Source organism: Felis catus, chromosome B3 (assembly GCF_018350175.1).
Source record: "Felis catus isolate Fca126 chromosome B3, F.catus_Fca126_mat1.0, whole genome shotgun sequence".
NCBI lineage: Eukaryota > Metazoa > Chordata > Mammalia > Carnivora > Felidae > Felis > Felis catus.
In genome coordinates, this window is record NC_058373.1 from 78,874,232 (window position 1) to 78,884,975 (window position 10,744).

Here is a 10,744-nt window from a genome sequence, read left to right on the forward strand (position 1 = left end):
ATGTATGGCAGAGTGAGAGTCTTGGAGGGCTGAGGTAGGAGGGTTGGACCTGCTGACGACAAAGAGCAGGAAGAAGCCATTTTACCAGCCCCAGCACAGCTTTTGCCTCAGTGTATTCTACACAATAAATACATGATTCAAGACTAGATTCTTAAAGATATTACTTCCTACACCCTCATGTCCTAATATTCATTATTCTTCTCAAACAGGTTCTAACACACCTTACTCAAATATTTTGACCGTTAGTTGTTTTTTTTTTCTTCAAGGAATATCTCTTGATATGAGTTTCCCATTTAAAAAAAAATCATGGGCACCTGGGTAGCTCAGTCAGTTGAACATCTGACTCTTGATTTTGGCTGAAGTCATAATCTCATGGTTTGTGGGATCCAGCCCCGTGTTCAGCTCTATGTTGGCAGTATGGAGCCTGCTTGGGATTCTCTCTCTCTTCTCTCTCTGACCCTTCTCCCATTCTCTCTCGCTCTCAAAATAAATAAACATTAAAATAATTTTTTAAGATACTAAAATCTTTTTAAAAAATCACCTAAAGAAATGAAGTTCAACTGACATTAGTTTGGAGATGAAGGGCTAAAGGACAGAATAAGTAACTTTAAAAAAAATTTTTTTACCTTTATTTATTTTTGAGAGAGAGACAGCGTGTGAGCAGGGGAGGAGCAGAGAGAGAGGGAGACACAGAATCCGAAGCAGGTTCCAGGCTCTGAGCTGCCAGCACAGAGCCCGATGCGGGGCTCAAACTCACAAACTGTGACATCATGACCGGAGCCGAGGTTAGATGCTTAACCAACTGAGCCACCCAGGTGCCCCAGTAAGTAACTTTTATATTATATTACATGAGAGATATATAAGATTTGAGCTAGATTAAAGTAGGGACACTGGGTGAAAAATGATAATTATTCCTGATGTATTTTAAAGGGTAGAAGGAATGGATTTTGGTAATTAATTAGTAAGACATTCAGATGGCAGTGTTTAGCAGGCAGAGAGAGGTGCAGGGTTGTAAGTCACACTTGGGAACCATTCACATAGAAAGAAATACATAAGGCTACCAGGGACTGATGAGGTCACAGAATCTATGAAGGGCCAGAAGAAACAAGAATTCTATCTTCAACTCTGCAGTCTGCCTACCCAGAAGGACCAGACAAAGGGAAAAGAGATTTTCTAGTAAACTAAAAAATAGATAGAGTAAAATTGGCATCTAAGGAAACATTAGGGCAGTGGGAATTAGGGGAGAGTTTCAAGGGATAGTTCGGTTAAGGAAAAGACTAAAAATATAGGAGCTTAGGAAGGTGGGCAATAACACTGTTGGAAACAGAATCTGGATGGCAAAGCTTCAAGGGGTGACAAAGAGACAAGGAATACGAACTCCCTCCCTCCCCTTCCCCCCAAGTAGATGAAAAATTCCTGAGAAAAGTGGGTTAAAAATTAAGGTTTTATTGTTGTTTTTGCTGTTTTATTTTTTTCGGTTTTTGTTTTGGGGGTATGACTTTATTGGGTTTATATACTAAGAAAGGGCCTTTTGAGAGGGAGACATTAGAGATACACAAGTTGCAGAATAGCTATAAACTTCTGACTGAACATTAATTATAATTCCTATGTTTAGTGAACATAGAAAACACATATAAAAATTAACAATAATTATTGTATTGGATATTACATGCAAGGAAATAGAAAAAGTAGCTTTGGAAATAAATTTTGTACTTATAAGCTAACTAAGCCCTTTCTAATTTCTGGATGTTTTAATGGCCAATCAATACAACCTATTCATCCGTAATATGATGTCTAATCACCTAATATGTTGTCTAATCACAGTTAATTATTACAAAACAGAGATTTTAAAGGCTCCATGGCAGGAGAAAGATGGCAGATCTCATGGAAGATGCCCCAAACTTCCATCTATTTACTCAATCAGCTACTATTTTTTGAACATGCATTACTTGTAAGTAGTCTGCTATGTGATGCAAAAGATACAATTAAAAACAAGACCCATATCCAAAGATCTTATAATCAATATGGTGAGACAATCATATATTTATAAAACGAATCTGGCACTGAGAAGAATGCCAGCCTCTATTTTCAGGAGCATAGCTTTGAATCAACAAATGGAAAAAAATACTCTGCTTAGGAAACATACCCGCCTTGCCCAACTAATGTATTTCACAAGAAAGAATCTTGGATCTTTACCATTTTATAATTTATTATTATTAATTTTTTAATGTTTATTTTTGGGATAGAGACAGACCATGAGTGTGGGAGGGGCAGAGAGAGTGGGACACAGAACCTGAGGCAGGCTTCCAGGCTCTGAGCTGTCAGCACAGAGCCCAACGCAGGGCTCAAACCTACAAACCATGAGATCATGACCTGAGCTGAAGTGGGATGTTTAACCAACTGAGCCAACCAGGCACCCATATTATTTATTAACATTTTGCCAAGAAGTCTATTCACAAAGAATTCTTTATTTGTATAAGAGCATAAGATTTAAAATTTAAAAATGTTCCTTATGGATTGACTTTAATTATTATGAAATTTCTTTATTTCTAGAAATACCACTTGTCTTAAAGTTTACTTTGTTTGATATAAATATAGTTATACCAGTTGTACTTTCTTTGGTATTTTCATGGTAAGTCTTTTTATAGCCTTTCTCTTTTAAACTTTCTACAAACTTATATTTAATACGTGTCTTCTGTAAGCAGCATATAGGTTTTTTAAATCTAGTTAAATAGATTCTAATTAGTGTATTAAGTTCACTCAATTTAATATAACTACTGACATATATTTTTTTAATCTTTTATTTGTGTATAGTGACACAATGTTGCATTAGTTTCAGGTGTACAACATGGTGATCCAACTTCTGTATACATTATGTTATGCTCACCACAAGCGTAACTACATCGGTTACCAGACAAACACTATTATTATATCACTGACTATATTCCTTTTATTTATTTTACTTATATGTATATTTATAGGCTTTACTTATATGTATATTTATATTCCTTTGACTTATTCGTTCCATAACTGGAAGTCTGTGTCTCCCACTCCCCTTCACCCATTTTGCCCACTTTCCACCCCACCCCTCTGGAAATCATACGGTTAGTTCTCTGTATTTACATGTCTGAATCTGCTTTTTGTTTGTTTATTGATTTTTTTAGGTTCCATATATGAGCAAAACCATATAGTATTGCCAACAGACACATGAAAAGATGGTCAACATCATCAGGGAACTGCAAATCAAAACCACAATGAGATGTCACCTTATACCTGTTAAAGTGGCTAAAATAAAGAAGACAAGAAAGTGACAAGGATATGGAAAAAGGAACTTCATGCATGGCTGGTGGGAATGTAAACTGGTACAGTCACTTGGAAAACAGTGTGGAGGTTTCTCAAAAGTTAAAAATGTGGGAGCCTGGGTGGCTCAGTCAGATAAGCATCTGACTCTTGATTTTGGCTCAGGTCATGGTCTCATGGTTCGTGAGACTGAGCCCCATGTTGGGCTCTGTGCTGACAGTGGGGAGCCTACTTGGGATTCTGTCTCTCCCTCTCTCTCTGCCCCTCCCACCCCAAAATAAATAAATTAAAAAAAAAAAAAACCTAAAAAACCAGAAATACCATATACTCCAATAATTCCACTGATATATTTGGGTTTAATCTACTACTTGTTTTCTATTTGTCCTAACTCTTCGGAGCACATTTTCTTTTTCCTTTCTTGCCTTCTTTTGGAAAGTTTGAGTACTATTTACTATTCAGTTTCTCCTATGCTATTACTTATATTCATTTTTTACCACTCTTTTAATGGTTCTTCTAGATATTACCATATTCATCCTGACTTATTAAAGATTAATGTAAATTGATACTTTTACTTTCCAGACAATGTTAAGGACCTTAGAACATTTAAAACATTTTAGTACCATTTATCCTTTTTCTGCTTTTTTTTGCTCTTGCTATCATAAAATTCTACATATATTTTAGTCTTTTGAGAATTTTTTTTATTACTACTTGTATGAAACCTAAAAGGGCTTCTATCAAAAGTTTCATCACTACAGAAATATACAACATTTAAAGTATTTCCCTGAGAGAATTACTGTAAACAATTTGGTTTCAGATAGGGTTTTCCCCCACATATTTTAATATGGTTTAAACAAGAGATGTGAACCACCTTCTCCACCCACATAGACAATACATTTGTTCCACCTTACCCTCTTTTTATTGCCCTTGTTGGGGACATCTTATAGTGGAACATGGGATAGATGGAATAGGAAAATTATTACTACCGCCCTCCCACTTTCACCTTGAGTTGTTCTGGCCTCATCTTGCCTCTATTTCTTCTACAAGCTTAAATTTGGGGTTTGTAGGCATAAAGAGATAATTTGTTGTTTCATGCATCTAATAATATATCATTGAGCTCTGTTCCCAGGGCCAGGACCAAGGCCATTGGAAAGCAGAACCACTGCTGTTTCTGTATTCATGTCACTCACCGTCTGGCAGAACTTGCCTTTGTCCCTGATTCCACAGACATCCAGTATTCAGGATCTAACTCCTTACTTTTCATTGCCTCAGTTTTTCCATCTATACAGTTAATGATATGTCCTTCATCTTTCTTGCCCAGAAGCCTCTTCCAGTGTTGTGATTGCATATTCATATGTATGTATGTATATGTATATTACTCTAGCTATTTATCTTCTATCTACATCTATGTCTATGTCCATATCTACATCTATATATCTATACCTATATATCTATATCTGTATATAGATATATAATGGTGGATATCAGCACTCATTTCCAATGGGAATACACATAGGAGTGAAATTGTTGGATGGCAGACTGAGTGCATGTTTAGCTTTAGACACTGCCAAAGAGACTTCAAAAGGGTTTGTACCAAATTGTACTCCCAGTTTTCTCTCCTATCAGTGATATGTTAATTTAGAATTGACCCATTTTTCCCATTATTTGGTATTGCTCATCCTTTTTACTTTAGTTATTCTTGTATGTCATAGCATAACACTGGGGGGTTAGTTTTCATTTCCCTATTTAGTAATAATGCTGAATATGTTTTAATATGCTTATTGTCCATTTGGATATTTTTGTTAAGTGTCTATTCTCTTGACCATTTTAAAACTGAGTTGTCTGGGTTCTTTTTTTTCCCCTATGGAATCCCAAACATGCTATGAATTTGAGTCCTTTGTTGGCAGATATTTGAAATATGTTTTCCTAGTTTCTGACTTGCTTTCACTCTATTAATTTATCTAATTTTGTTTTAATGATTAGTTTTTTATATCTTGTATAAGAAATATTTGCCTATCTCAAAGTCATTAAGATCATTGCCCGTTTCCTTCTAGAAAATTTAGACTTTTTAGTTTCCACATTTCTATATGGATCATACACTCTGAACTGATTTTTGTATATGTTGTAAAGCAAGTAAGAATTCATGTTTTTCAAGCAGTTACCCAATTAGTTCACCACCATTTATCGGTAAAGATATACTTCCCCTCCAGAATTGTGGCGGTGGCTTTGTGCCAATCCTTGTGCCTAATACCTAATACCAATAGAGTCTTAATTACTGTAATCTTATCGTAAGTCTTGATATCTGGTAGTGTGTACCTTCTAGCTTTATTCTTCTTCTGCATGGTTACTTTGACAGCGTTTCCATAGAAACACTAGAATCAGTTTTTAAATTTCCACAGAAAAAAATCTGGAATTTTTATGGGGATTCTAGTGAATTTGAGGTCACCTTGAGTAACAACAGACAAAACAATAGGAGTCTTCTAACTGGTAAAGAGGGCATATTCCTCTGTTTAGTTTTTCTTTAACTTCTTTCAATAGTGTTCTACAATTTTTAGTATTGGGGACTTATATCTAGACAAGCATATTTTAAACCCCATAAGATATTCGTATTAATGATTTAGATAGTCAGCATTCATTTGGATTTACCCATATTTTCACTCGTTTTATTTTATAATTCTCCCTGCACACCCTTGCTTTTGTCTTTCTGAAGAACTTCCTGAGATATTTCTTTAATATGGGTCTGCTCAGCTTTTGAATCTAAGTGGAAACTTCATTTCTGAGGAATATTTTCTGTGTTTATAAAATCTAGATGGGATCACTAGAAAAAGTGTCATATCACTGTTTTTTGGTTTCCATTATAACTATTGAAAATAAGTTATTAGTCTTTCATTTACTGCTTTGAATATAATATGTCAGGGTCTCTCAATGCTTTTACGAAGTTAAGAGGTAAGTTTCTTTCCACCTTGGTGGGCTATAAATTCCAATTTGTAAGGACTTAGATATATCCACCTATACCACCAAAAAGCTCCAAATTAGAAGGATATAAAGAAAATGTATTAAAGTGGATTAGTTTTTGGTTTTTTTTTTTTTTTTCTGAAAACAGTAGATAAAGAAGGTATTATAAGAAAGGTTGCATCTGACATCAGGTGACTATGGAAAATGGGGACAGATATTTGTCATGTTAACATATGAAAAGATGAAAATATTGTAAGACCAATCTGGAAGAGTTCTGAAGGGGAGATAACCAGCCATATGGGGTATAAAGTAGAGCAGAGTTGGACAGGAAAGAAAAATATGAAATTATTCTTACTTTGAAAGCTTTTATTTTTCTAAAAAGAAAAGAGTTATTCTAATACTTCAAAACACTGTTTCTATAAGAGTTTGAGGTTTAAATTATTATACTGCAGTTAAAATTTTAGGTTTTATCTTGTTCAAATAATCAAATTTGGCACTTTCTTTAATTTTCATTTATGCTCTGACCTGAATGAAAGACTGGCATACTAAATTTAATTGCACTCAGTTTAATTGCTTCTTGATTTTTGACTCATTATTTGAGTTGAATAAGTCAAAATGTTAGAAATGAACAGGGAGTTCTGAGAAGTGAAACTCTGAAGGCATGCTTCCCAGCTAGCATGCTGAATGGGAGAGTTAGAACTGACTGAGGTCAAATTTGACTGTACATATTTTCACGTTATTTGGAAAGAAATATGACAACTTGGTATAACTTTCCTTGAATCTAGTCTCCTCACTATTTATCACAAAGGGGTAATCATCATATATCCTATTGACATCTGAGTAGAGGTAGACATGTGGGTGCTTTGGAAAATGTGCCCTGACCAACATAGTGCCTATTACTAAAGAACATAAAGGAGACTTTCAAACCCTTATCAGTTTCTAGATTTTTTCTTGTGTCTATGCTCATAAGTCAGAAGAAAGTAAGACAGTACATTTATGATTATGTGATTAACAAGGTAACAACTGTATTTTCAGTATAAGTGCAGATGAACTGAGGGACAACTTCATAAAGCCATTCATTAATGTAACTGGTTGCTAAAGACAGAACAATCAGTTATATTCAGTCCTAATCAGTTCACATTCAATGGGTCTGAATTAGACTGGAGTCAAATGTTATTTAAAAATTAGAATAATTATTAAAAGTACTTCCTAATGGGGTGATTGGGTGGCTTAGTGGGTTAAACATCCAACTTTGGCTCAGGTCATGATCTTCCAGTTTGTGAGTTTGAGCCCCACGTTGGAGTCTGTGCTGACAGCTCAGAGCCTGGATCCTGCTTCAGATTCTATGTCTCCCTCTCTCTGCCCCTTACCCACTTTCTCTCTCTCTCTCTCTCACAAAAATAAATAACCATTACAAAAATAGAAAAAAAATTAAAAGTACTTCCTGATGAAGAAATCTGTAATGCTTTGGAGATTTTCTATATGTTCATTTTGGACTACTTAGGCTAGTTTGCTAGGATTTGGTGGAATGAATTAAAGGATTGCTTTAGTGAAATTGTGAAATATTAGCCTAAGAGAAATGTAACACCCACATATTTAAATCATTTTTATGTGTGAACCCTCAAATATTTCTGAAAACAAGTATGTGTGTGTGTGTGTGTGTGTGTGTGTGTGTGTGTGTGCAAGTGTATATGTGTTTTAGCTTATTCAGATGGGGAGTGGTTGGACAAGATTAAAAATGTATGAAAAACCAAGAGTTTCACTGATAAATAAGAGACTGCAAATGCACAAATCTGAAGTAGCTTTTCACAAATGGGCTCTAATAACTGATGGGAGTATTTTGTTGCTGTTAGTATTGTTATTGTTATGAATTAATACCCATGATACAAATTCATCCAAGTTCTAATGTCTTCCTGGTCTTGTTATGCTTTAACCCATAGAATAGAATTAACTTTTTCTTTCCTTTTGAAATACTTATCTTTAGATTGGTCATGCCTATCACATGAAGCATTGTTCATATGAGAATCATGGTATCAATTCTCTTCGAAAACCTCCCCTTTTATCCCCCTGGCAATGGATAACACAGTATGGAATCTGTGCTGAGGAAAACTCCAGAAACCAAATTCTCCCGGATGCTAACAATGCTTCCCTGGGGCATAGTGAGAAGGGTCTCAATTCACCTCCTCTCCATGTTCTAACTAGACACAGGAAGCCCTTTAGCCACAAGCAATGGGGTTTCATTAAACCACTTCACTTTAGGTGTAACAAAGCTCCTTCCAGGAAGCAAACCAGAAACTCTAGTCAGATTGTAGAATTGCCCAAACATTGGGGTCCCTGCTTTTACACAGCACAAAATTGTGTAATGGCACCAGAGGCTCCTTAACAAGCTAAAAACCCTATGGAGCAACAATGATCAGGCGAAAGAGTCATGGAGTTTCTGATTGAAGCTGAAGTTGAATTGCCATTTCAATTCTTCCCTCAAAATTATCCAATTAATCTGCATGGATCTTTTTGGAAAAAATTCCTGTTATTCAAATGATTGCTAACGAGAAATGAATGGAGCTTTTTTTTTTTTAAATTACTAAACCTGGTACATTTAAAAAACTTTTACTTCTTAAGTCCATTGATGCTAGAAATACTTAAGTGGCATTCAAATAGAGCAATATAAAATCCCTTAAAGCCAGTAAAACCTGAGGGATGATTATTAAGGAAATCACAAAGATCTTCTCCAAATGGACCTTCTTTCTCTAAATCGCACTTTAATTTTTTTAACATTTATTATCAAGAGACAGAGAGAGACAGAGCACGAGTGCGGGAGGGGCAGAGAGAGGGGGAGACACAGAATCTGAAGCAGGCTCCAGGCTCTGAGCTGTCAGCACAAAGCCCAAAGCGGGGCTCGAACCCACAAACCATGAGATCATGACCTGAGCCAAAGTCGGACACTCAACCGACTGAGCCACCCAGGCATCCCTCTCTAAATCATTCTTTAAAGTAAACTCCACTGCATAAATTTCATTTATCTAAAATTCCCTTTTTTTTTTTTTTTTTGGTCAAGTCCCCTCTAGGAAGGGCAGGAGCTAAATGATAACCAGGATGACTTACTTCAACAACACTGATACCTTCTGAATAGTCATGTAAGCAAGGAAGCCAGCCAGTACTTCACCTTTAAGAATAATAAAAAAGAGGAAGATAGGTCAGATTACAGCAACACTTTACTATGGAAGCTTTTACAGCATATTGCAAAATATCTAATATCCTAGTGTCCCCCCTTTAGTACTTTTGTGTGTAGAGAGACCACTGACCTCCCCTTCCCAGGGAGTCAGGTACTTAGTTGGTATCACTTCCTCACCCCTCTTTGTGGCCTGGGTCAGATTGCAATATATGTTTTTGGTGTGTTTTTTTTTTTTAATTTTGAGGTAAGGTAAGAAAAGTAAAAATATTACTGTACAGAGGACACACACATGAATCAGAGGTTGCTTTATCTCATAAAAAATGACATGGATCTTAATCTGAAATTTCATATGCAGTTGACATAATAAATACTCAATGCTCCTATCTAATTTTTCTTCCTTATTCAGTTTGTACCCAACATCTGAAAATTGATACTAACATTTTGGACAAAATAGCTATGTCCTTTGACTTCTAGGACCTGTTCAACTTGCAAGACTCTCTTATGTCCTACTCCAAGGTATTTGTTTATGTAGACAATTGTAGTAATGAAAAGACATATTGTTTAAGGATATATGAAGAGATTTGCAGTCATTCATAGTGTTATCAGAATTAAACTCGAGTGGAATATCCAGTTATACAAGTATAAAGAGAGAGGCAACATTGCATTTCAATTAGGGTCTTGACAATCTACATATTTATACAATGAAGAAGTGGCCAAAGACATTCCTAAAACATTTTAGTAGAAGATGCTTCTATTCCTGAGAACAAGAGTTAAATCTTAAAAATTAACGGGAATTTAGAAAATAAGATATATATATATATATATATATATATATATATATATATATATGTGTGTGTGTGTGTGTGTGTGTGTGTGTGTATAATTTAACACACCACATATTGTATTTTTTAATGTGAAGAGCCAGTAATGAATAATCACACCATTCTCCCTGAGAAGGAAAAGAACTTGCGCCTTCTATTTGAAGAAACTAAGGTAATAAGATGCAACAGATTTGCTTAAGGTAATACACTTCAAACAGAGGGTAAACCTGTCTTTTACCTTGATGCTCCAATACACAAAATGATCCTGCTTTCCATGTTTTGACATACCTGTGTCTGTCAGTGTTGTTTTGGACCCGTGCCATATGAATCAAAAGTATTGACCCACTAAAACTGCTGTATTGACACCTGGTGAAGTTAGAGCCATTGGAAGATAAACAACTAGTAATAACCATTCTTTTCTTATGATATTAAAATGCAAAGATATTAGAGATGATTTTTCATAATAAGAGTCTTCTTTTTTTCTGGATCAGATACAGTA

At 35.3% G+C, this 10,744-nt stretch overlaps 1 long non-coding RNA gene across 1 annotated transcript in view; it reads right to left on the minus strand.

The window, feature by feature from the left end:
- The window catches only part of LOC109500785, a 167,477-nt gene extending 160,039 nt beyond the window's left edge, over positions 1 to 7,438 (minus strand). Inside the window, exon 1 of the long non-coding RNA XR_006599471.1 lies at positions 5,614 to 7,438. This is a non-coding gene — a long non-coding RNA (uncharacterized LOC109500785). The remainder of the gene's footprint in view (positions 1 to 5,613) is intronic.
- Positions 7,439 to 10,744: the final 3,306 nt, after the last annotated feature.